This window comes from Streptopelia decaocto (genome assembly GCF_964273445.1).
Source record: "Streptopelia decaocto genome assembly, chromosome: 2".
Lineage (NCBI taxonomy): Eukaryota > Metazoa > Chordata > Aves > Columbiformes > Columbidae > Streptopelia > Streptopelia decaocto.
In genome coordinates, this window is record NC_138655.1 from 112279069 (window position 1) to 112303945 (window position 24877).

The 24877-nt window shown below is 41.5% G+C and overlaps 1 protein-coding gene across 14 annotated transcripts in view; it reads left to right on the top strand.

The window, feature by feature from the left end:
* Positions 1 to 233: 233 nt before the first annotated feature.
* ARPP21 (cAMP regulated phosphoprotein 21) overlaps positions 234 to 24877 on the top strand; it is a 200659-nt gene continuing 176015 nt past the window's right edge. For 12 of the 14 annotated variants that reach the window (XM_082044176.1, XM_082044185.1, XM_082044177.1 and 9 more), the window contains exon 1: positions 234 to 389. The gene's annotated coding sequence lies outside the window, so the exon portion shown is untranslated. Of the gene's footprint in view, positions 390 to 4290; positions 4417 to 24877 lie in introns of all 14 variants that reach the window. The other 2 variants (XM_082044191.1, XM_082044186.1) reach the window with 2 other exon arrangements.

Below are 24877 nucleotides of genomic sequence, written 5' to 3' on the forward strand. Positions count from 1 at the left end.
CCGAGCTGGACAATTATTTCCCTACAAGCTGCTCTGTGCCTGGATCGTACTACTGTCCCTGTCGCAGCTCCCCAGTGCTGGTGGCTAATATTAGCCCCACAGCTGATTGTCACGGTTGGTGCCCTGTGACAGGTGCGGGACGGCTGCCGTGCTGGAATCCCGCCCAGACCGATGCCGGCGCTGGCACCGGCCTTCCCATTATATCCAGAAGGGCCCCATCCTGTCGCCGTGATGCCCCAGCCCCCCGAGCTGGCCCCAGCTGTCCGCAGGACGTGGAGCGGGGCGGCGGGCGCCCAGGGAGGCTGCTGCACGGGAAAACAAACTGCGACTCGTCTGGAGCAGAAAGGTGGAAGACTCCTGGATGGGACTACTTCTGCTGTGTGGACAGGGTAAGGGGAAGGTTTCAGCAGAGCCCCCGGGGCTGGCAGTTTTGGGGCGCTGCTCTTAGGGGCGGGAAACGTGCACACATACACAAACCTAAAAATCACGTATCAGCAATGTGAAATTAGTAGATATGGGTTGCGTTTACTTACCTGTTGGTCATAGTTTCTTTACAGCACAGCACTTTGGGTTTGCATTAATTTTTATTGGTGTTCTCTAGTTTTAGAATGCTCCTGTGCTAAGTTACTTTCACTTCCAGTGGTGATTAGATGGTGATGACGTGTTTTAATAATAAACATGGGAGAGATATAGATAAAGAAATCAAATGTGCTGACTGCACTTGTGGGGAGGGGCAGAAGTGCTATTGCTCTGCTCTAAAAGTATCTGATCTGTCTGCTCAGGGGTAATATCTTAAGGTTTCATCACTTTCCTTCCTCCCTTTCTTTCCTCCCTTTCTTTCCTCCCTTTCTTTCCTCCCTTTCTTTCCTCCCTTTCTTTCCTCCCTTTCTTTCCTCCCTTTCTTTCCTCCCTTTCTTTCCTCCCTTTCTTTCCTCCCTTTCCTTCCTCCCTTTCCTTCCTCCCTTTCCTTCCTCCCTTTCCTTCCTCCCTTTCCTTCCTCCCTTTCCTTCCTCCCTTTCCTTCCTCCCTTTCCTTCCTCCCTTTCCTTCCTCCCTTTCCTTCCTCCCTTTCCTTCCTCCCTTTCCTTCCTCCCTTTCCTTCCTCCCTTTCCTTCCTCCCTTTCCTTCCTCCCTTTCCTTCCTCCCTTTCCTTCCTCCCTTTCCTTCCTCCATTTTTTTTTTCCTAAACCTTAATAGCAGCTTCTGGTAAACACAACAAAATGTCTATGTGGTGTTTACTTGGCATAGAGGGTGGAGGGAGGGAGGGGGAGCGGAAAGGCTTGTAATGCTTCACGGTATCGTTTCTAGTGTCCTGTTCCCTTTACGTGACCCTTCTCCCTTGACTGTGTGAGGAGACGCAGGGCTGTCAGGCAGATCAGAAGAGATCTGTGTGCCGCAGTGTGGCTTCTGCTGAACAACCATGCGTGGTATCTGCGCGATGGCTACATGCACGCTCACGGATAGAGCGAGGCAGATTTGCTTAGGGAGTTGAGCAGGCTCTGTCTGCAGTGTGACAGTCTGCTGTGCGCTGGAAGCCAGGTACTGCTGCTGCTTCTAAAATAAAGACAAAAAGTGAAAATAAAAAGATAGACTTGTCTCTGTAATTCAGTGATTTCTGCTCTGAACTGGAGTGCTACCAAGGGCAGAAGGTCGACTTGAGCAATGCCCCTGGAGAGTTTGATTGATGGAAAAGACCCTAAAAAATGAATGGAAATCTCTCCATTGACTTTGGTAGGTTTTAGTTCAGCACTGTCCTCACTATTTCTGTCTACAGGTAGTTGGGGAAACAATTTTCTGGAAGTTGTGGAATAAATAAGTGCTATCTGGGCCAAATAAATACAGTATGGAACTCATCAGGAAGCTCCAACTTCAGGAGGGTCAGGTGCAGTCCAAGTATCTTTCTAGGAGAGGTTTTTGTTTGAGTCCATTGAAATTTGAACATGGTTTTGACAAGAAAGAGAGAAACTGCCTTTTCTCCATGGAACTTGTGACAATTGCATGAGGGGGTCATACCTCAATGTGCACTGGAGGCTGCAGGAACTGTAACATCTTGAGAGGCTGTGAGATCCTTCCCAGACCAGTACCTCTGACTGAGGACATCGTGCTACTGTAATACTATTACTGTTCTGCTGCTCATGACCCCTCCAATGCCAGCACTGGGCTAGGGACTTGACGTGGTTGTTTGGCAATGAGGACACTATGTAAACTATGATAATCCCATACGTGTTGTAATGCCCTGACTCATACTTCCAGCCAAACCTTTCTACAGCTCCCTCTCCGCTTCCCACCACCCACCCACCCTGGTTTCTGTTCCTCTTATTTTGATATGTGAAGCAGGATTTGCTGCGCCTCAAACCAGTGGTTCAGCTGCGCCCAAGCAGGGGATCCTGTGCAGGGAAAGGGTGGTGTTTTGCTGAAGGCACAGTGAAAATACAGGTGTCTCTCCCTTTAAAAGTCATTTATTTGCAACTTTGAAAGTACATCTATACACAGGTCACAGAGAAGCCATTTGCAAATTTGATGCTAGTTTTTAAATACAAGATGAAAGTAGATTTCACTGTCACCACCCAGTAGCTAAGAGTCCATCAGGATAGGTCTGTGTACCTGGAGAGCTGTCTCTCACCTTCCAAAGGATCTTGTGTCCAGGTAGGAAAGCACAAATGAGCATATGGATCTCCAGTGGTGCTAGGGACACACTAGATTAGAAAATGCAGGAGACAGAACAGCACGTTAATTAAAAGTTTGGTTTATAATTTTAACCATTATGAGAAAATGTTTGGAGTTACAAAAGTTTGAGACTAATAAAATGTTTTTCCTACAGTACACAAATCACTGATCTTGCCTAGAAGTTAGAGAACATATCTAAATAAGTTTTACAATTGACCTTTCATAACCAAGCAGGTCATGCAGTCATTGCTGTATCTGCACATTATTTTTTTTTAATTAAAATTATGTATTAGTTTCATAAGAAACTGTCATTATGCGTTTATGGGTTCCTGTATTGCATTATGTACTGCATCACACTCATAACTTAACCCTCGCATCATTCTAGTAACTTCTTGGATATTTAGCTTGTAATGTCACTGCAACATATTATGAGAAAATCCAGTTGCATTTCGAAGCAGTATGGGAATCCCCTCTATTAGTGCAAGCACATATCTGATCAGACCTATTTTAATTTGGTGATAAAGAAATGGAAAAATGTATTCTGGTGACATAAAAATCGAGCCAATGAGGAAGAAAATCCCTTTTGCTTTTTCAATATTACAATCATCTGCCTTTTCCTATGCCCTAGGAATATAACTATAACTATAACTATAACTATAACTATAACTATAACTATAACTATAACTATAACTATAACTATAACTATAACTATAACTATAACTATAAATATAAATATATGTATGCATTAGACAATATGATTTCTATAACATACAAAAGCATGGGCTAGGTACTTATAAAATCGACCCTGTTATGATCCTCGCACCACTGCTGGTGAAGCTGGTGATAACCAAGCATGCAAGCAAGCTATCCCATTGTCACATATTGACAATCCTGCACTCTATGAATTTGTAACGGAACACTTCTTTCCCTTTCTGGCACAGAAAATCTGGTGATGATCTGTCCCCTCCTCACCAAGGTCTAGAGATAAAGAGCAAGGGAAAAAGGCTGTTTGGCAGGGAGACTGGGGAAAGAAGACTGGGACAGATTTTCTACCAGATGCTCCCCAGAGCAAAGGCAATTTCCAGACAAGTTTGTTTACAGCTACAGTTGTTTATTGTTTATAAACTCTCACCTCTTAAAAACCAAAAGAGGGAGGAGAAATTATTGGAAACACAGAAAAAGCATGCATGAACAATCTTACTGGGGGCACAGAGGTATTCAAGTGGACTACATGACCCATCCTTTGGGGAGGTCTGAGGAGGACATAACCATAGAAGAGACTGGACAATGCCCTCAGACATATGGTGTGAGTTTTGGGGTTGTCCTATGCAGGGACAGGAGTTGGACTCAGTGATCCTTGTGGGGTCCCTTCCAACTCAGGACATTCTATGATTCTATGATATGGAACTGGGTCTGTTGCTGTCCAGGTGCCTCCTGTTCTTGCCTCAGTTGTTGCTGACAAAATTCACTGGCACACTAGGGTAACGTTGACATGTTCTCAGTATAAGTGATTACATTTAGATGTCTTTGTGTTGAATCTAGATCTGTCTTAGCTCTATCTAATCCTGGTTTTCCTTGTTACTTTCCTGGAATGTTCAGCCATCTCTCCATCTTCTTCTTAAAGGAAGAAGGAGGTGAGTTGTCAACAAAACAGGCAGGTTGACATCTCCTGCATGAAGGGGATGTTGATGAGGAAGGCTCCAAAAGAAGGTGCCCCGTTGAACCCTTAACAACACACTGGCAGCTCCAGGTACATCAAGCAGTGGTGGAAGAGTAATGAGATGGAAAACAGCAGCACCCCAGGCCCCCAGCATCTTCAATGGTGGATCCCCATGCAGTGCAATGGCCCAGAGTGGGAGCAGGGTAGGCGACTACCAGTGATGAATGCTGTTGAGACCTCAGAGGGAAATGATATAATAAATGGTTATTCTGGCACAGTTGGAAATGTTTACATAGAAGTGACAGGTAATAAATAAACTCATGTTGCTATAGATCCTCCAGGCAGTGCTACAGCAAAAATACTTTCTGATTTTCTTTAAGGGAAAAAAAGTATGAAGGCAGGGACTCTTATTTGTAATAGCCAGGCATGAATAAAATCGTTTGCTTCATATAGTCGGTGTAATCTAAGGCTGATCAGGACCCAAGTCAAGTACCACTGCAGCTGAAGGTTCTCAGTTGTCATAGCTAAGGTTACAAAACATCTTCCCTTGTGGCTTGTCTAATGTCACTGTCTGGAGATGAGGCCCCACTGCTGTATTCATGGTTAAAACACCTTCTTTTCTTGCACTTGTTATCAGGGCTGCCAGGAAGACGGTCACAATCAGACAGTTTGCCCCAGGCACTAACTCATTATATGTGATAAGTGGTAATATAGAGAGGTCCATAGACTCAACTTCTGCCCTGGAGTTTCAAATTGTTCCTGTTTATCATTTTCTATAGCCTTTTACTTACCTCCCCCTCCATTTTTTAATGTATTTTTCTCTCTTGTTTATTTTTATTTGAACACTAGAAAACAGACCTCTCTTGCTGCTGCAATGGTCAGTAGGATAGGCTCTCCAAGCTAGTTTTTGCCAGGTAGATAATTATTACTTGCATGCAGCATTACAAAATTAATAAAGATTTTGGTTAACAAATCTATGAATTGATTTAGCAATCTAGAAGTGATTGTTCAAGAAACAACTTAGCATCTCTTGGTTTAAAAAAAAAAAAGTGGGATGAATATATTGGCTATATTTTTAACATTTTGAGGTAGCTGCAGAAGTCTTACCCACAGTCCCCCAAAATGAGTGAAACAATGTCCCCTCCTTTTTATTTTCTTTATAAACACTTAAGCCATGCATAAGAAATTTTGTACTGAAAAAAAAAATCTAAATAGGTGTCTGAGGGTAAGCGAGCAGCCAGGGAATAAGAATACTAAAATTGTCTGCCTAACTTCAAAGTTTACGGTCTTGCACAATGTGTTTCAGATATATTCTGCAGGCTTTTTGTTGGTGGATCTTTTCCCCCCTCAAGAATACCACTCATTGTGAAGACAGCTATCTAGCTGTCCACATTTAAAGGACAACCCTGCTGCAGGAAAACAAACAAACAAAAAAACACACACACACAAAATAAAATAAACAATGAAAACAAAACACCAAACAAACAAACAAAAGCTCTTATACAATTGAGCTCTAGTTTCCAAAAATTACAATGCTAAAACTGTGAGTTTTTGTGGGCCACTGGTATTGCAATGGATGTTATTAGTGAATAAGAGAGGGGCCATAAGAGCATTTAATATCCCTTCTTAGATGGGGTGCTGATGTCTACAGTGGAACTACTAGGACTGTCCAAGAAAGTTAGTGTTTATAAAATCCGCATTGAAGTTAAATGGCATAGTACTTGTGTTTTCACACGTTTTTAATTTTAGATGCTTTGTCATTTCAATGGCTTCTTGTGCACCTGATTGTATGTCTCCTATTTTCTCATCCACGATAAAGTTTTCTGGGATCTAGGACTTGGCAGGGAGGGAGGATTATTTTGGAATAGGCATGCAGTGACCTATAATTTGACTTACAATATTAGGTAATGGCCCAACAGTTGCTGTATCGACCTACTGAGGACCAGCATTCGGAAAGTGAAGTCTGCAAAACAAAGCAAAGCATTTTTTTCCTGAACACATCCTATAACTTTGACAATTCAATGTGACTGGATAGATTCTTGCTGTTTCCTGTGCTTCTGCACTACACTAAGCCTAAGCTAACTGGATTTTAGGATTACTTCTTGTTCAGCGCAGAATTGGCATCATAGGATTATAATGCAGGAGTTTCTGACTACAGTATATAATATTATCCTGCAATGTGATTTCCATAGTATTGCATTGTGTTCCCTCCTGATGAATCCATTGTTCATGAAACTGGGTATTTTAATGATCAAACAATTGTTCTGTTACAGATAACCCTAATAGTAGGTCTAAATCTAGTTGGTAAATCAGACTACCAAGTTTTACATAGAAGAAAAAAAGGTGGTGGAAGAAATATGTGTGTGGTGAATAGATAATTATATACAATATATATTGGTTCCAACATCATATTTATCTTAATTGTAAGAATCTGTTTGAGAAATAAAGAAAGCATTCCTAGAAGACACCTAACTGATAGCAGTAGGGTTCTCTGGTTTGCTGCGGTTTATTTGCAGATTTTGTATGCTTTACAGAGTAGTTGTGAATATGATTATCCCCAATTTACAGATGAGGGATCCAGTTTCTTGAAGATCAGAGAAAAAGTTAGAGGGGAGCACCAGGTCTGCTGCCACCTGTGCCATGACCCCTTCGACTTTCTGAAGAACATTTTTACAGCCACCCATAACACTGCTGCCCATTGCAGGCTCCAAACAGCCCACACGTATCTGAGGGTTGAATTTCAGCCCAGCTGATCTCCTTTTGCTGACACTGCAGTAATGAGCTGAAACAACAACATGCTATTCCCAGGGCTGCATGGACATTGCTAATGCCAATGAATAAGTAGAGCTTATTTGTCGTGACAAGGCGCTACTTGTATATTATGCCAGCTCTTATGCTGTTAAACACGAAAATCTCTACTGATTCTCATTGCACTTAGGAAGAAAATATTGAGAAGAAAAAAATCAATATTTTCAAGCTGGGAAAGTATGTTTATCAGGTTTCTGAAAGAGACTAGAGGCTAAATACAAAGCCACACATAACAATTAAGTTTGAGGAATTTTTACCTTGAAATGAAAAATTCTTTCCCTTTTCACACTTCTAGACACCAGAGGTATAAGAGCAGTGTCAAGTCAATAAGTTGGGGAAGGGCAGGGAGCTGAGCTGGTTATTACCCTCTGAACTGTTAGTCTAGCCTTCAACAACAACCTGAATCTAAAGTTCTATTGTTTGTGAGAGAAGACATGTGGAGGGGCAAGAGCAAGAGCCATCTCTTTGGTTGGCAATGGTTATTTGTGATGGAGATGTTGGCAGGAGACAACACCAATAGTTTTAGGGTCCATCTTGCTGACGTGAGTGAACAGACATGAAGAGCATCATTGGTTTCAGCATGGCCCAGGTGATATGATCATGGTCCCAATGTCCTTTGGTAAGCCAGACTGCCAGAAGGTGGGAAGTGTAGCTGAGATGAGTTTTTAGAGAAGGATGTCTCTGAGTAAGCTTATACTGGAAGTAGTCTCTCAGGAAACCTCAGGCTCATTCTGTGGAAGTTTGAGTTGTGTTTGGTTACAGGAGAGAGGAGCTTTTGGTGTGATTGAGCTTGTTTGGTTACAGGAGAGAGAAGCTCTTGGTGTGGACTCTCCTTCTCCTTTGCTAGCCTGGAGCAAACAAGGGACCCGAGGAACTGCAATGTTTCAACCATGTGCTATTAGAGCTTGAACTGAAATGCTAGCAACATATAGCATATTTGAATTATTTGGAATATTAATATTTCTGTTACTATTTTAATATTATTATTACTATTTTTTGTTTTTTAGAAGTATTTATATCAGGGGGTCCATGTACTTGACAATTTGCAGAAGAAATTGCTATGTCTGTTTTAGAGGATGAAGAAACAGGGAGGGCTACTGCTTCCCTGGGCAGGCTGGTCACGGAGGCAGACTGCTTGAAGCCTTGCTTTCACTCCTCCTCATAAAACCTTCTTCTGCATTGCAAGGAGGCTTCAGTGAACATCACAGCTGAGATGGATGGGATTTGGGTGCCAGGTTATGGGAGAAAATCTGCCAGCCAGAGCTTTCATAAGTAGCAGTAGCCAGAGTAGACATCCTCATGGAAAAGACATGCTGGAAAAGGAGATAAATCAGTCTTAAATAAGCAATTTTATTGACAACTAAGTCAGTCTGTGATGGGTGAAGGATCTGGCGCTTCTTACTGAGTGAAAACTGATCTGTGCCATACTATCCAGGTGATCACCACACAGAAAAAAATATATAAACAAAAAACAAAACAAAAAACTGCACATACATAAAACTATCCAGATATTAGAAAAAGTCTGGTGACAACTGGTCAAATGCAGCACAGGGCTGATCCTGTTGGTGTCCTGTGTTTTTCCTTCCAGGTCACCAATGAGGGTCCAAGGCATTTCTACATTTCTACACCGCTCAGATTCTGAGCCATCAGCTCCACAGTTCATCCCAGTTTTTCTGTTTGTTATGCAGAGTGAGGGGGAAGAAATAGGGCATAAAAAAAAAAACACCTCTTCTTCATGCTGCAGTTCCATGTCTTTGGGCACTGAGAGGTTTAGGAGGGGCTTCCTGAATGGAGTAGCATCCCAACCATCCTGTAGGTTAGATGTGTCCCTCATGAATTTGTCCAGTCCCGTTTTAGGCTTATTTTATGCTTTTTGGCCTCTGCAGCATCCTGTGGCTTAATTACACCTTGTGCGCATAGGTTCAATGCCAAGCTGGAACCAGCAATTAGTACTTGCAGTGGCGATGCAAAGAGACGTTTTCTGTGTGAAATGTACTTTTCATCAGTGCTACCCCATGAGGGGAGCTGCCTGTTGAAGCTCGCCAGAGATAACCGTTTCATGGGGGGAAGGGGCTGGCACCAGCCATCGTGTTGCCTATGAGCAAGAAGAGATAGATAGGTACTGTCAGCGTGGTGCCACACACCTTGTGCTACCTGCCACTGGAATAATTAAAAAACTCGCATTGCTCACTGAACCCCAACTGCTTCTTTTGTTCACTGTGGCCATGGAAACACCTGACCTATTTACACCTTCAGCGGTGTGAGTGATGGTTGGTGGAAGAGAGGTGGGAAAAGGGAGAATACTTTGAATTTGGATTTTGGAGACTTTTAATTAAGATGATGCATGTGAATGAGGGTGTGTGTGTGCTTGAGAGTCGGAGGATCACAGCCTGAGCAAGCCAGGGGTTCCTTCCTCAGTGCAGCCACAGCATTGGGTGCTCCTTGAGCAAACATGATTTTCTCAGAGCCTGTGTTTTGCATATATAAAATAACATTTATCTTCTCACCAACCATTTCCAAAGATTTGTCGATAGCTTTCTCAGGTCATAGGAGAATTCATTCTTCTGTCACTTTGACAGCACACTCTCTCTGCAGCATTCATCCCTGAGAAGGCTCCTGTACATAGGAATCAGCTTGCTCTACCCAGAAAAGAATAGAGAGGAGTCTCATTCTGCACACAGGTTGCCCCTGCACCTTAGCCCTCTCATCTGCTCCTTGCCCGTCTCCTGGTAGAGCCGGGAAGGTGGGAATGAGCCACATAAAGTCATTTGGCCCCATAAATGGAGCAGGAGATTTCATTTAATTGCAGCTGGGGCATTTTCTTAGGCTTGCAGATTCCTGTGACAGCATAATGCCATGTAAGTTAGTAGAGCATGGGCACAGCAGATGTCAGGCTGAGCTTCCAAATTCTGTTCTTCTGAGGGCACGTATTAATATAAACGAGCAAATTTGGTTTTAGAATAGCAGTTACCTGAAATGGAGCCCTAGCTGAAAGACAAGGAGACCTGCTGGAGAGGGTAAGATATTAAACTCTAGGTGTAAAGAAGTCCTCTGCTGATACAAGATAATCACAGTGTGTATTAAGAATGGAAGGAACTTTAAGACTTTAAAGATCTGTTGGGAAAGCTTAGGAAGAAAGGACGTTCGCATTTGGTATTAGTGAGATAGAGTCTTTAATATTCCCAAAGCATCTGATTAATAACCACAGCATCAGACCTCAGGAATGCAAATTTGGTAGCTCTTTAAGATAAAAGCTCCCCCTCCACATGCTTTTTAATTATTATTTTTTTTTATTGCATGTTTCAAAATCATTCATGTTCTGGCAGGTAACAGTTTTTACCCTGAAAGTAAGGGTTGACAGAGGAACAAACTGTGCAAATTCTGTTCTCAAACACCAAAATTAGAGAGAAAATACCATCTGTCTCCTCTCCAGCCTACTCTCCCTGGTCCCAGTAATGCCTTCTAGTGGAAAAACAGTCGTGAAGCTACGAACACGACACACAGCAATGCAACGTAACACAATGGTTTGTGTGTGCGGAGGGACGGCTGCTTCTCCTCAGAGGAGGCAAGTGGAAGCCTTGTTCCCGGCTGGATGGGGAAGATGTTCACGCTGCCCTGTGCTGCTGGGCCCCTGCCTGGGCTTGGTGGGACTCTTCCATGGCAAAGGCTTTCAGGTGGCATTCCTGAGAGTTTTCTCCTTGCCCCGTTACAGCAATCAAATTGACGGAGCTTTGACAGCAGCTGTGACTCCTTTCAGGAAGAAATCCACTTGAGTGCTCATTATCACTTCAGCATCATTTACATTTTTCCCAGTCGGGGTGAATATTTTGTTGTGACAGGGCACAGGCTGTTTCCTTTGCCCTGGGAAGCCCGTGCAAACAGACTTTCTACCTGGAAGCTCCTGCCAGAAGCTTTGCAGCTGCCTGTCTTTTGTTTCTGACTTAGTTTTTTTCCTCCTCCTTGTCCTTAATGGCTGTCTGGGTTTTGGAGACTAGTTACACAACACCTTTTTCTTTTTTTTTTCCCCTCCTCCAGCATCACTGAGCAAATTTCAAGGCTGCGGAGGAGGGGGAAGAGAGACTGATGTGCTGAGCCACCTTTGCCCATCCACTTGTGACTGGGGTATAATAGGTACAGTTGATTTGAGACTGCCAACAGTTTGCTGCCAAATTGAATTTCTCATAAACTGATTATTGCAAAGTGCTCCTGGCAGAGGAAAGTTTAACACCTTTCTAACAAGCTCAGCTCAGCCCAGCTAGTATGAGGGATACTGTGATACTAATCCCCTTCTGGATCCTTGGCCAGGATTTTGGATTTACCGCGAAACTGTTTCCACCAACATTCCCTCACCCTTGAGTAAACCCACTTAAGGTTTTTTCATAGCTATTATTGGCGCAGACATAGAAAGACTTCTCTGCTGGTGTCAAGCAGCCTACCTCCATTGATTTCAGTGCCCTGAGTTACTTTAGTCCTGTGGGGGTGATCATATGATTCAGACACTGTTGATAAAGTTGATGGTAATCTACCCTCAATAACTTAATCTTGGCATTTTCCTCCAAAGAGCTATGTAGCCAGGGACCAGGGCTGGCTGAACTACTCAAACAATTTATCTGATAATTTCTGTCCTGTGTTTTCTGCTTGCAAAATACTCATCCAAGAAGTTTTTGGTTTAAAAGTAATTTATTTGTCATTTTTGTATCAGTGGGTTATAAAATAGGTAGTTAAATTTGGTTCTTCAAGATGCAATGTTGTCCTTGTTTCCTGATGACTGTCACCCTACGAGCAGAAATAGGTTGTTTCTGAAGAAGCAAGACAACCTCCTACCTACAGGCAATTACCTTTACTCATTCAGAGACATGTGCTTAGTGGACAGAGTCCCCAGAATATATTGAGTTTGCATGAGTGTTCAGGAAAGAGAAACCAGAATACAGATTGCAGTTGAAGCAAAGCTGCTATTTGCAATTAGCCCAAATCACATTTAGAGCTCAAAAAATACACACCGAGAGTATTACTTTGGATGAGATACATCCCTTCAGTTTAGCTACCGCAGGCTGTGCCCACTCAGACACTGTGGAGGACCTGGTTTGTGGTGGTTCCTTGATGTGAACTCCAGCCAGATAGTCCAGGGGGTGGGAAGGGATCCCACGGTGCAAACACATCCACTTGGCAAACCTGGCAGAACAGATGTCAGGTGTAAGCGATGCCTTTGAAAAAAATAATAATTCATCATTTTAAAACCCCCACACCTCAGATCACCTTCCTAGCAGGCTCTCCTAGCTTAAAATAAATAGTACCTTAGCAATAACAACAGGGGGATGGCATGTCCTTATTTATTATTCTATTTGCTTTGCCTTTATTTTTACGTCATTAAAATAAGGCAGGTCTACACACATGCTGGTGACATAGATGCAACAGAAAGCCCACACTGCTCCAGAGGAGAGACATTTATGGAAGCGTCAAGGAGCAGAACAAAGGCACAATGTGCTGCTGGGTCCACCACAAGCAAGCACTTGTGAGGAATAATCCATACAATATATGGGACTAGCACGGACAACACGGTCGCAATTTGAAATGCCGTCTGTTTGGCAAATCTGAATTTTTTTGATCTGCCTCTGAGATGAAAAAAGAAGTAGGAGTACTGGGGCTTTGGTTCTCTTTGGTGGTGCAAACACGCAAGACATTTCCAAATGACCGATCAGACCCTTGTCTGCATGAGCGAGGGCAGCTCTGCTGGTCCCTGGGGCAGGCAGGGCAACCGTTCTCACATTTACAGTAATTGTGAATTAATTAAGTTTATGCTGATATTTGTAATTCACATGTTTCCACTACAATTTTTTACAAAGATTGGACAACTTGATAATTTTTGTGGATCAAAAATCTACAAAAGCTAAGGAAAAAAATAAAACCCACCCTGTGTGAGGACATCAGGGATTTTTTTTTAGTTTTACTCTGGGAAAATTTCTTTTTGCTGTCCCTTAGCATCCATTTTGAAATGAAAAGTCACTTTGATTTGAAAAATGAACTTTTGTAATTAAAAGTGAATTTCAGTGAGACATTTTAAATGATGCAGGATGTTCACTGAAAATGACCTAAAACCAATGTCAAATCTTCTCAAAAAATGCTTCATCGAGTACTTTCAGCCAGCTCTTCTCAGCACATAGACATTATCTATAACAGTAGGAGCTCTGGTGTTAAAACTGAAAGCGCACATCATGAAAAACTGTCGTTTCAGTCAGATAATTCATAAATATTAAGGATAGTAGTTTGACATGATAAATGGTATTGAAAATCACTATGTGGTAGAAGAGGAACAATGGCAGCTGTAAATGTGCTACGGTTAAGTGGACAAAGACTTTAGCAATGGTATTCTATGTATTTGTTGTTTTAATAAGAAAAACTATGTTTTATTCTGGTTTGAACATTTCAGATATGGAGCAATATGCCAGTAATTAAGAGTTTTAAACAAACAAGAAAGCTGGCATAATTAACCACTATTTCTTTTTTTCTGTCATTACAGACCCTAAAATATCAGAAAAGTTGGTTGAGTGTAGGTTTCCTCTTCTGGGGGATGAGAAGTTAAAAAAAGAAAGAAAGAAAAAAAAGTTCATTTTATTCTGGAAAAAAATTTGAATTTTTTTTTCATATTTTTCCTTTTTTAATGAAGTAAAGAGGAGAAGGGGAGGGAAGCTGCAGTTATAAAGTTAAAAGTTTCATTTAAAAAAAAAAAAAGTAAAAAACTCTTGCCTTTCTTCCAAAAATGTAAACTAGTCCTAAAAAGCAGTATATGGAGATGGCCCAGAATAACCAAACCTTCTGTTGCTTCTTTGCAAAAGCACTTGTATCTGCAATGTAGCTTTAGAGAGACGCGTCTGTGCATCCGCCTGTTTGAATCGGGAATCTTTTTCTCTTGGTGAGAACTGGCCGAGGAAGACGACAGCATGTTTCTCCTCCCACCTTCCTCCTAACCTTTACCTGTGTTCATATACATATGTAAATATACATAAATGCATTTTGAATTGGCCTCCAGCAGGAGGCTGGCTTTTAGAATGCATGTGTCAGGACCTGTCCTGCCTGGTACCTACACACCATGCAGTTCTCGCACTGAAGGGGAGGGTAACACCAAAGACTAAGATACTCTTTCTCTTCATCTGCAAATGTTCTGGCAATAAGTACACTGTCAGAGCAGAGAAAAAACAGGTTTTTGAAAGGGAGCATGACTGCAGTGGTTTCCTTAACCTGTTTTTCATCTTCATTGCTTTCTCCCAGCCTTCTTTCTCCCTGTCCCCTCACTGTCTCCAGCAGGACTGGGGACACAGTACCTGTCTGGAATTGGCCAGGCACAGGTCAGGTGAAGCAGGGACTGTAACATTTTGGCTTTTCCCACTCTGCCTCCGCTAGTTCTGTGAGAGAAGAAAGAGGAGGATTTGGTTCTTCAGATTCATTCACATCTTTTTGCCTTTGTTAACACAGACAGCAAATTTTTTGGGGAAAAAAAGCTCCATGTTTATTTCAGAGAAAAAAAGCTGAAGTGTTGTTTTCATTCTGAACAAGGAAGAAAAATGCTCTTGACTTTCTCAAGGCACAGAATTCTAAAAATTCACTTAACATCCTATTTTACTGGCTTTTCAGTTCTGAATTTATTTTCTCTATTCTCCTCTGGTAAGTCAATAGCACACAGTGCTTTCATTTGGTCTTTTTTGCAATAGCTGAAATACTTATTTTAATCGATTCTTTTTTTAAACCTGAAGAGCAGCTGTTACTTGGTGTTGACTAGCACATCTTAACATCGCTTCTAGATCACGGAGTTTCTTTTTCATGTTATAGCTGAAAGCGTTTCCCACTTAGCTTAATCTGTTCTATAGGTATCTATTTAGATACCATTCATTTGGATGTATTAAAAAAAAAAAAAAAGTAGGGTCTCTATTTTAATTTGTGTGGCATTGTTCTATTAGACTATATAATCCAGCATCAAACATTTCTTTAGACACAAGCCTTGCCTAGTTTCATCCAAAGCATTCCTCTGCTTGGAGGCATCAGGCAGACCCCATGAGCAATTTGTTTCCAGTTGAGAGATATTAATGTGTCTGCGTGATCAAGTGTTGTTTTCTTCATTTTCATCTTTCTGTGGCATTAAGGTTGTAAACGCAACAAGTGTTGATGAATGAGATGCAGAGCCAAACAGCAAACCCACATCAGTAAAAGCAGAGTGACGTGATATAGAGACAAGAGTGATCTTTTGATCCATTAATATATACTTTGTGTGTACACATAGGTTGCTGTACAGTGTGCTCTCATTTACTGGCTGGCTATATGGCAAACGTGGTGCCTGTATAATTTCTGACCTGTGTCTGTGGAAAATGAGCTTTCAAGCCATGATCTTGTATATATACTGCTCAGTTTGTTGCCAAAGCATGTTGCATACATGTATCGTATCATCACCTGGTAAACAAATTGTTTTTGCAGTTTGGCCAGCATCATTAGTTAATTAGACCCTGGCTGTTTAGGCACCTGGAACACGCGGTGGGAATTTAAATTATTCTAATAAAAGGATTTATTTATAATGAGTCTCACCACATAATGAGTTCCAACCAGGGAAGACTGACCATTAGCGGATGACTCACAGCATTACCGTAAAGATCAGAGTTGCATATTCAATTTTATAAGGCTTATATACACTTAGTGAGAGCACAGATTCTAGAAACAAATCTTTTGGCTCCTGATTTTCCACCATGTTACATTTGATACAGTTCTCCTGTGCCTGAGAGTAAACAGGCAAGACACAGCAGACTGTTATTTTATTTTATTTTTTTTATTGCTCTTCCTCTCTATAGCTTCAAGAGGAAAAGAAGCTGAGTTTTTAATATTGCGAGAATGCTCAGCCCTTTTCAGCTGGGAGATGTCAGAAGCAGCTGCAGACCTAAATGAAAGGAGCTCATCTCTGAAAATTTGCTATGCTGTAATAAACGCAGAGTTCTGCTGGTGAGCTGCTGATGGCCCTTTAATGTCTTTATACTTTAGCAGTACTCAGAGGCACTGTGGTTTCCTCCTCCTCCATCCCTGCTCCCAGCAGCTCCCTTCCCCCTTCCCTGCCCACCCAGGCTCAGGATTTCATCATGTAAAGGCGAGAGTTCACCCTAACGTTCAAGAACTATGCTGAGTCTGAAGACAAGGGCCACGCTTGGTTTCATCAGCCAGGCAGCAGCTTCCCTTCAGCTCAGATTGATGTTGTCCTTTGCTGGCATATTTGCTTTAAACATTTGGCTCCCTGAGTCACGTTCGCATACTGCACGTTGTTGGTATGCCACATGGGGGTTGTTATCTATTTATTTTATTTAAGCAGCAAATGCTATGGAAGGGAAGGATGCATTTTCTCAGTATCCTTGTGATGTAGTTTCCCAGCTAGAGGTACACAGCATGCTAGGATGAAAACCAAGAACTACCTTCCAGCCTCCAGGTCTCTACTCTTTTCACGCTAATCTGTGAGTATCAGCATCTGCCAGTCTGGAGACTGGCAAAGTGTTAAGAGCATGACAGATTCCCCAAAATAACGCGTTTTCAGCTGGGGAGGTGAGGATAGCGTATGCAGAGCTTGGCAAGATGATCTTGGAGTTTAAAGGAGGCTCTGGGAAACTGTCTGGATGTACTATAATTTTCAGTGTAGAAACCTTAAAAAGCCCTTTCTCCCTGAAATTTGTAAGATATTGAGTGTAGGCATGCTGTAATTCATCATAGGGTACATGAGGTGTAGTATTGTGGACTGCTGGGTGAGACCCCAAGGAAAGTGGGGAGCATGACTGACGGGCAAACCAAACACAGCCTCGAGCAGCCCTGGGTAACGTGGAAGCGCTTGGGCTACCAGACACTTGTAATGGCCAAGAGAATCATTTTGAGGCAAATGAGCATATGCAGACAGATGATAAAACCACAGGATGGTTTGGATTATTTGGAGTTTATCACAGCTGAAAGTCAAGAGTACTGTTCACTGCTGGATAGAAATGGGACTAAACAAAGCATAAAACCCAAAATCTCTCTGACAGGAGGAAAGAGACTAATTGTTGGGATCCTTCTCAGCCTAACAGAATACGAGGACGTTTATAGGCATTAATGAAAATATGGTTAGGAAAAGAGCCGTATGTGGTTTATGAGACTGTAATGAGTGTGGCACTTGGAGCCCTGCAGGAGGCACCAAAGCTGGCAGGGCTGCAGTCACGAGTTGTAACCGTAGTCCATAAAGCTCAATGGTTCAAGGCAACAGTCCCAGTTGCAGCAGGATACTGGTCATTTGGAAAAGCCGTGGTTTCAGGGACGGCAAAAGATGTGGTACCAAAAGCAACTGCAGATTCACAGTAGTCTCCATCGGTTGATCTGACTCAAGAGGGCATGAAAGAGAACATGCATGGTGAGAAGGAGTTCCACACAAAGTCCTGCAGGCTACAGTAAAAAGGAAGCATCAACCCATTTCCCTAAGGCAAGTAGTGCTCTGGTAACCCCTGCATGCGAGACGCAACAACTGCTGAAGACAGAGGTAGTCTTTGGAGTCTGGAGGAAAGGATGTAAGTGGTGGGAAGACTGGCGATGTCCCCATGGTCAGCAGGTGTAAGGCAATCTCTACAGCATGGGAAAAGATCTGGTAAAAAGCTCATTTTGTGTTACAAGCTCAGAGTCCTCACCTGAGCTTACACAGCACTCAGCTGGCAGGTGTAGTGCTATAAAGAAAAGCATCAGCAATCATCATTATAATGAAACTTCAGTTTTTTCATAGCTTGGGTTATTGCAGTAAAATACCACCAAAAAATGAGTTGCTCTGATTGACATGATAAGTATTAACATCAGGAAATCATCTTCTGTCTTAAATTTCCTTCACATTTTTTATTTCAGATGCTGTTTTCATATCAGTTTGATTTTTTTCAGAGACAAATAGTCCCTTATATAAGACTTTAGCTGTTCATTTTCTTCTGAAGTTGCTCATTTGTTCTTCTTCTATTGTAGGAAACCTGTTTGTAGCTAGGATATGCCAAGAAAATAAAATGGTCCTTTTGCTCCTTTTTCCCAGCATGCTACCCAGCTGTCCCAAAATCTCAGTGCTCTTTAATACTGAAGACTTCAAGGCAGAGAGAGATAAATAGAAAGAGACTAAAAGTACCTTTATATGGGGCAGTTTGCCATTTGGCACTAGCCTCGGTCTGAGTCAGTGTTTAATTGTGTTTGCTGATCATATTTCTGGCCTGGATATTTTAAAATACATGCTATCAATTAAAAAAAAAAGGCAAGAAAAGAGAGGAAAAGTCACACTGTAAGCTGCCTGAATGCTTTTAAAATTTTATTTTTCCTTTTAAAATAAAGAGCTTTGGAAATTGAAAACATCCACATTATGTAAAATCCAAGTAGAGATTTTGGAGTGCTAGTTTACCAAATATATGCAAAATCCAGATGTAATTCATCCCTGATGTTGCAGCTGGCATAAATTTATTCCAAGATCTGTACAGAATCCTTTAATTCCCTGGTTTGACAAAGACTGGCAAACAGCCAGGTTGTATCAGATGTGCCAGGCATTGTGGGCTATGGTTTTTGCCTAAAGTGCCCTCAGTGAACTCAGTGTTGTCACGTATTTTCTATGGTATTATATGCACGAGCACCCAATGTAGTTCATTCAGCCTAAAATATCATAGCCATTAGCTAATGGTGACATGTTTGGGTTTGGGGTTTTTTTCTGTTTGTTTCAGGGTTCAGTCATTTGGGCCTGTGATCCTTCAATGTGAAATACCCCTGCTAACCACATTGTGAGAATGGGATATAAGTCTGTAAATTGGAAGCTGAGCTATAGTGAAAAAGAAATCTTTCTGGGGAATCTTTATATAGCTTATTAAAGGAGTAACGTGGCATTACTCAACCTGGATGGAAAGCAGCCTGTGATGGGAGGGCATGAGAAGAGACAGCTGGGGAGGCTGGTGCTCCCACCCCTGTGCTGCCTGGAGAGCAGGCACAACCAAAAAAAAGTTTGGCAGGCAAAGTGCTGCTCCAAGTTTCTTACTGGAGAGGTTTGTCTGCTCCCCCGTGAGGGGTCCCATGCAGGTGTGTCACCCTTGCGCAGAGTAAGAATCCAGATCTTTGAGGCTAAATTGTTTCCAGGTGCAGGCAGCAAATTCTGCATTTGGCTCCTCATGCTCCACCTTCCCCAGGGCAGCTGCAGCAGCTGTGGCAACACTGCCAAAAAAAAAAAAAAGCCCCCCAAAACCCCACGCATAACACACTGGGGGATTTGGCATGGAGCTTGGCATGATTGTGGGTGGGGAGGGGGGCAGAATATCAGGCTCCATTATCTTGTGCATGGGTTTGATAGAACAGCATTTCCCTGTGAGAGAGATTCCTGGCTTTGTTTTCTTATTTTCAAACGTAGTCTCCAAAGGAAGTATGAGAAATAGAATAGATCACATATAAAATACCCAGGTGGAGTGTTGCTGGTTTAGGTCTTTCATCCTTAAATTGATGAGAATGTTGTGAGTTTCATAAAAACTGAAGGATACATCTGTGTTCCTCCGGCAGCACAATAATAAAATCAGCAGAGGCTGATGCTACTGTGCAGATACATCGCTCACAATAAACATTTGAAAGGCATTACATCTCTACAGTAAATGAGGCTGTCAAAGAAGGCCACTTTCAACAAATCATACTAAATTATGGCATGTGAGAAGTATTGCAGATTAGCTACTCTTAGTTCATTCATCACTTAATAGCTGGTCTTGAATGGCAGGCAAGAAGAGGGAAGCTGGAGGTATTCAGCGACGTATTAGCTATGGAAATACAGGAGACGTGTCCTGAACCCAATTGCTTGGCTGCACACCCCGCACCTTTGAAATGTAAGGGAGCTTCCAGGCATCTCCAAGGAGGCTGCAGCAAGTGCCAGAGCAGACTCGCGGTGGCTGTGGCACATTGTGCTACTCGCTGCACTCCCTCTTTGTGGAGATATGTTGAGCATTTTCCTTTTCCCTGATCTCCTTGAAAACCATTCAGGCTGAAAATGTATTTTACACTTTGTGTATCGGTGTGACAACCAGTGTAAATGTCTCTTCAGTGCCGGCATTAGCAGCTGACTGGCAGCCACCCATCCTTGCCCGCCTCTGCCACCAGCTCTCCTCGCAGTCTTGGTCAGGTCAGCTCCACTCTCTGCTTGCAGTATGTACCAAATGGTGCTCCCAACGCTTATTTTCATTTGGATATGGATCACACGGATGAAAACCTCAGTAAAAAGGAATTAGTATTTGTAGAGCAAATTATTAGTATTTATAGTGCCTCTGGCAAACTCTGCCTTCTTAAAGGAAGTGCCAATAATTAGTTATAGTGTTTTAATTAAAGAGAGCAATCTGTAATTAACAAAGGGATGCTGTATTCTACATCTGATTTTTGTTATTTTTATTAATCAGCAGTACTTCACAGATGTTATATTTTCAGTTACTGATTACTTTTGTGTATTTTTTCCACTTCAGTGGAGTGAAATATTTTTACCATGTTTTAAGACATAGTCAACCTGACGGGGAGACTCTGTTCATGTCATATTGGTGCTTGTGGCAGTGTTGTACATGATATTTTGGATGCTCTTGAGAGGAAGTAAATTTCTGTTCTTGCGCTTTAAGTTTCAGTGCTTTGCTTCTGTGGTGTAAGTCACCTGCTGAACTTAAATTATATAAGCTATATAGAAACCTAGTTTACTATCCAATTTCTTCTCAGTTAAGTGGTGATTTCGATTAACTGAGTGTTTAGACAGCATTGCACAATAGTTAGTCTGATTAAATTATCTCATGTGTAATTCACCAAAGAAAAATATTTTGTTGTTATTATTTCTTTTCTGATTAAAAAAAAAAACCCACCACCTAAAATTTAGTTTTGTAACACTCGTGAGCTCAGACATTCTTCAAAGTGGCAACCATATATCCCAAATGACCAGCTTGAATGTGAAATATATTTTGTTCTGGTAAATTATTGTTCTTTGTGTGGTTTTATATGAGGCTGGGTAGCTGAAATTGGTATTATAATAAAACCTGGTAAGGACCCAGCGATGATATCTGAGCAACTTTCAAAGAGCCTATATTTTTGGGTATTCTGCTTTGGAGACATATATATTCAACTGCAAGTGTCTAGCTCAGAATGACCATGGACATTAATTTCCTACAAGATGTGCCTGACCATTCATCTGTTTGTGTGTACTGTAGAGACAGCAGGACACACAGTCTTGAGGATCGTATGCCTCTTAAATAGGTTGCTTTGCTGCAGAAGCTGGCAGAAAAATTCCTGAGCAGCTTCACACTGTTGGCATTAGCAGTTAACACCCTTCTTGTATGTGACAGGACATGTGAAAGAGGTGTATGGCCACCTAAGCTCACTGTCAAAAGCAAAATAAAATGGTCAGAGCTGTCAGTACCACCAGATTTATATATGTTCCTTGCTGTTATGTCCTCTATGCAAGGTGCAACCTCTCTCCAGCTGATAGTCCCTGGATTTTAATTTTCAGGTGATGTCCCTCGACACTTTTGCAGTCCTCACAGCTTTGGTGGTAGAGCGGTTCCTGCAAAGTGTAGCCTGATGGAGAGGTTGTAGCTGCAGATTTAGTCTGAATGTTAATGGGATGTAGAATTGATATAGACGGGAAGGGAGAGGAAGATATTTTCTTTTCAAACAGAGGTGCCTCTGACCAGGGAAAATTGGTGTGATCCCGCTTAAAAGTCTCCTGCTGGGACTGGCAGAAACAGTGATGTGGCCTCTGCCTCGGAATGAGAGGAACACGTACACACACTGTGTATCCACCCAGGCTTGGCAGTGGGGTCCAAAAAACCTTTATCTTTTTTTTCCTGCCTCTCCCTTCTCTTCTGCCTTTCATCCTTCCCACAACTCTACATCTGGATGTAACTGCTATTGTTTGTCTTGAAATAATTTGGGAAACTTTTAAAACAAAACTGAGGTTAGCATATCACTATTTTGCATCATCTTTAATTTCCTTATTTATCCTTAAAATATCTTTTGAAGGAGTAGCTAGGATTTAGGATGCCCACATCGACTGTAAGCTGAATCTTCTCGGATATCCTAGTCACCTTCCCTTCTACTTCCCCTCCTACCTAGTGCTTCAAAATAAGAGAGACCTTCCTTGAGGGGAGTGCTTACCCATGCTTAATTAGAGACTTAACTATGGCCTTAAATGCTTTCCCAAATAAGAATCATCCAGTGAATCACAGCCTTGTGAAAATCTCTGGCAGGGAAGCTTCAGTTCTGAGGCTTCCAGATGGTTCACCATGCCCTTGTTTTGAGCTTTGCTGAAGAGTGCATGAAAAGACTCACAGCTAGAAATAGGAGCACTTGCGTTTAATTATTTATTTTATTTTGGTTACACACCTGGGCACGCAGGTTAATGATTCTCTCGAAACAAGAGTTAGTGAATGTTGGCATTTACTAAAATGGAAATGCTTTATTGTGTTAATGTGTGTATAAGCTAATGCAGGTTTCTAGGGGAGGTGAGAGAAGGTCCTGGAGCTTCCTTTTACTTATTGTTGCTGAAGGGAAGAACAGAAAGGTAGAAGGAAGAGAGCAACAAATAGAAAATTAAAAAAAAAAAAAAGGAAAAAAAATAAGAAAAAAGAAGAAAGAATTAAGAAGTTAATAACAGCGAAAGCTCACTGCCAGGGCTATGTCTCTTGCTGTGTTTGAATGATTTTTCTTTGTAGACAGCTTTGCACAGCACTATTTTTAGAATCTCTTTAATAATTGAGCTGCAGCGATTGTGCTCAGCAGTTAGAACAGTCAGGGAAAATAGCATCTCAAAGAAACCATGCACCAGGGTAATAATTTAAATCAAACTGCATTATACTGTGCTCCCCTTTCCTCCCTCCCCCGGAAGGGTGAAATGCTGCAGAACACTGAACACAGGGGGGAAATGAAAATTGGGCAAGTTTACAGCACGTAATAAAATCCATCAAGAGAGTTCATGTTTTAGAGGTGGAGCAGGGGAAGAGGAGATCTGGTCATCTATTAATGAATTACCATCACCAGGTGCTTTACGAGGGGAGCGCCTCAGCTTCCCACTACCAGCAGTGAATTAGGAGAGGGCAGCCTGCCCCCGCCTTCCAATGGGACAACTGTCACAGAGGAAAAATGTCTATCAGACCATGCCAAAACAAATGCAAAGCAGGAGTCCGGTGATATACAAGAAGCTGCAGTGGTACTGTCGCTGTGTGATGAGTCTGGCTGTTGCCTGGCTGTACCACCAAGGCTGTGACACTCACCAACTGGGTCCCTGCTCTGTTCCTACCGACTGCACCATACAGGCTTGTTTGCCCATACCTGTGGCAGCACATTGTCCCCAACATCTCTCCTTACAGGCAGCAAACTTGGGCTTCTCATAGGAAAGCGACTGAGGTGTGGACAGTAAATCCAGGATAAAAGAATCGCTGCCTAACATCTCTTGAAAATACAGGGACAGTAGCTGCTATGGCAATTTGTAGATTAACACCGCACTATTCTGATTTTTAGTGAACTCATATGTTAGTGCTATTAGCTTATCACAATACTGTTATTTCAAACACAATTTGATAATAATTTTATTTTTCATTATATTGTGATAATTATTTTTATTACTGATACAGACAAGCCTGATGGCATGTTTAAGTCCTCTTTAAGGTTTTCAAGCATTTACAAGTTGGTTGTCTGGTCTTAATTAACATGCTTCATTACTACACAAACAGAAAATTCTTTGAAACAGAAAGAGAATATAAAGTATTATGATTATTACTAATTAATGGCTGGCTTTCAAGATATAAAAATAGGAAAAAAAAACAGTTATCATCTCACAATGTAATATGACAACACAGAAATAATTAGAATCCAGTTCTGAACAAAACTGTGAAACTTGTGACAAATTCAGAATTGCAAAAATTGAAGTTTTACAAACTCCTGCTCTCTAGAATTTTCTTGTAACATAAAATTCTTAAGCAGACTGAAATGAAGATATTGAGAATCTGAGTGTTGACCTGCTCTGCTTAGGATGCCTCAAAACTGGGTGCAATCTTCAAAATGCACAATAACCTACTGGATTTTGGGAGAAGGACCTTTATGGATGATAAATATAATGAAGCTGAACTTGTCTTCTAGGAAGTTTGATTTTCCTATCAGCACATGGAAGATTCCCCTCAGCCTTCCTTTATTCAAACTTTTTATAGTTACTACAATTTATTCTTTTAATATTTGAACTCAGATTCTTCTCTTATAACACCTTTTTCTTCCACTTTTTTTTATAAAATAATAATATTGACATTCTGATATGAGAAACATCTGTATGATAAGAAGCTGATACCAAAGTTAATGGTTTCTCTTCAGGTTTCAACAACTTGGCTATCAAAGTGTAAAGGCTCTTTTTCAAAAATATTTATAATAGCCTACACCATAAAAGTCCATTAAAAGTATTAGAAATATAATTATATGGCATTAACCTTCTTTCCTATTCTGACCTAATACAGAAAGGGGTCTCTTCTTTGAAATTCAAGAAGAATATTAAAAAGAAATAACTTCTGTGTGTTTTCTCTGTTAGTTGGCTTTTATTTCCTTTTCTAAAGTAGCATGCACTTTTTGCCTTGCGTGTAATAAGACCGAGTTTTAAAGACATTTCGTTGCTACTAAATTTTAAGCTCCTGTTTTTTGACCAAATTGGAGTTGTTGTATCCTAGTTCATTAATTCTGTGTTGACCTGGTTCCCAGAATACTT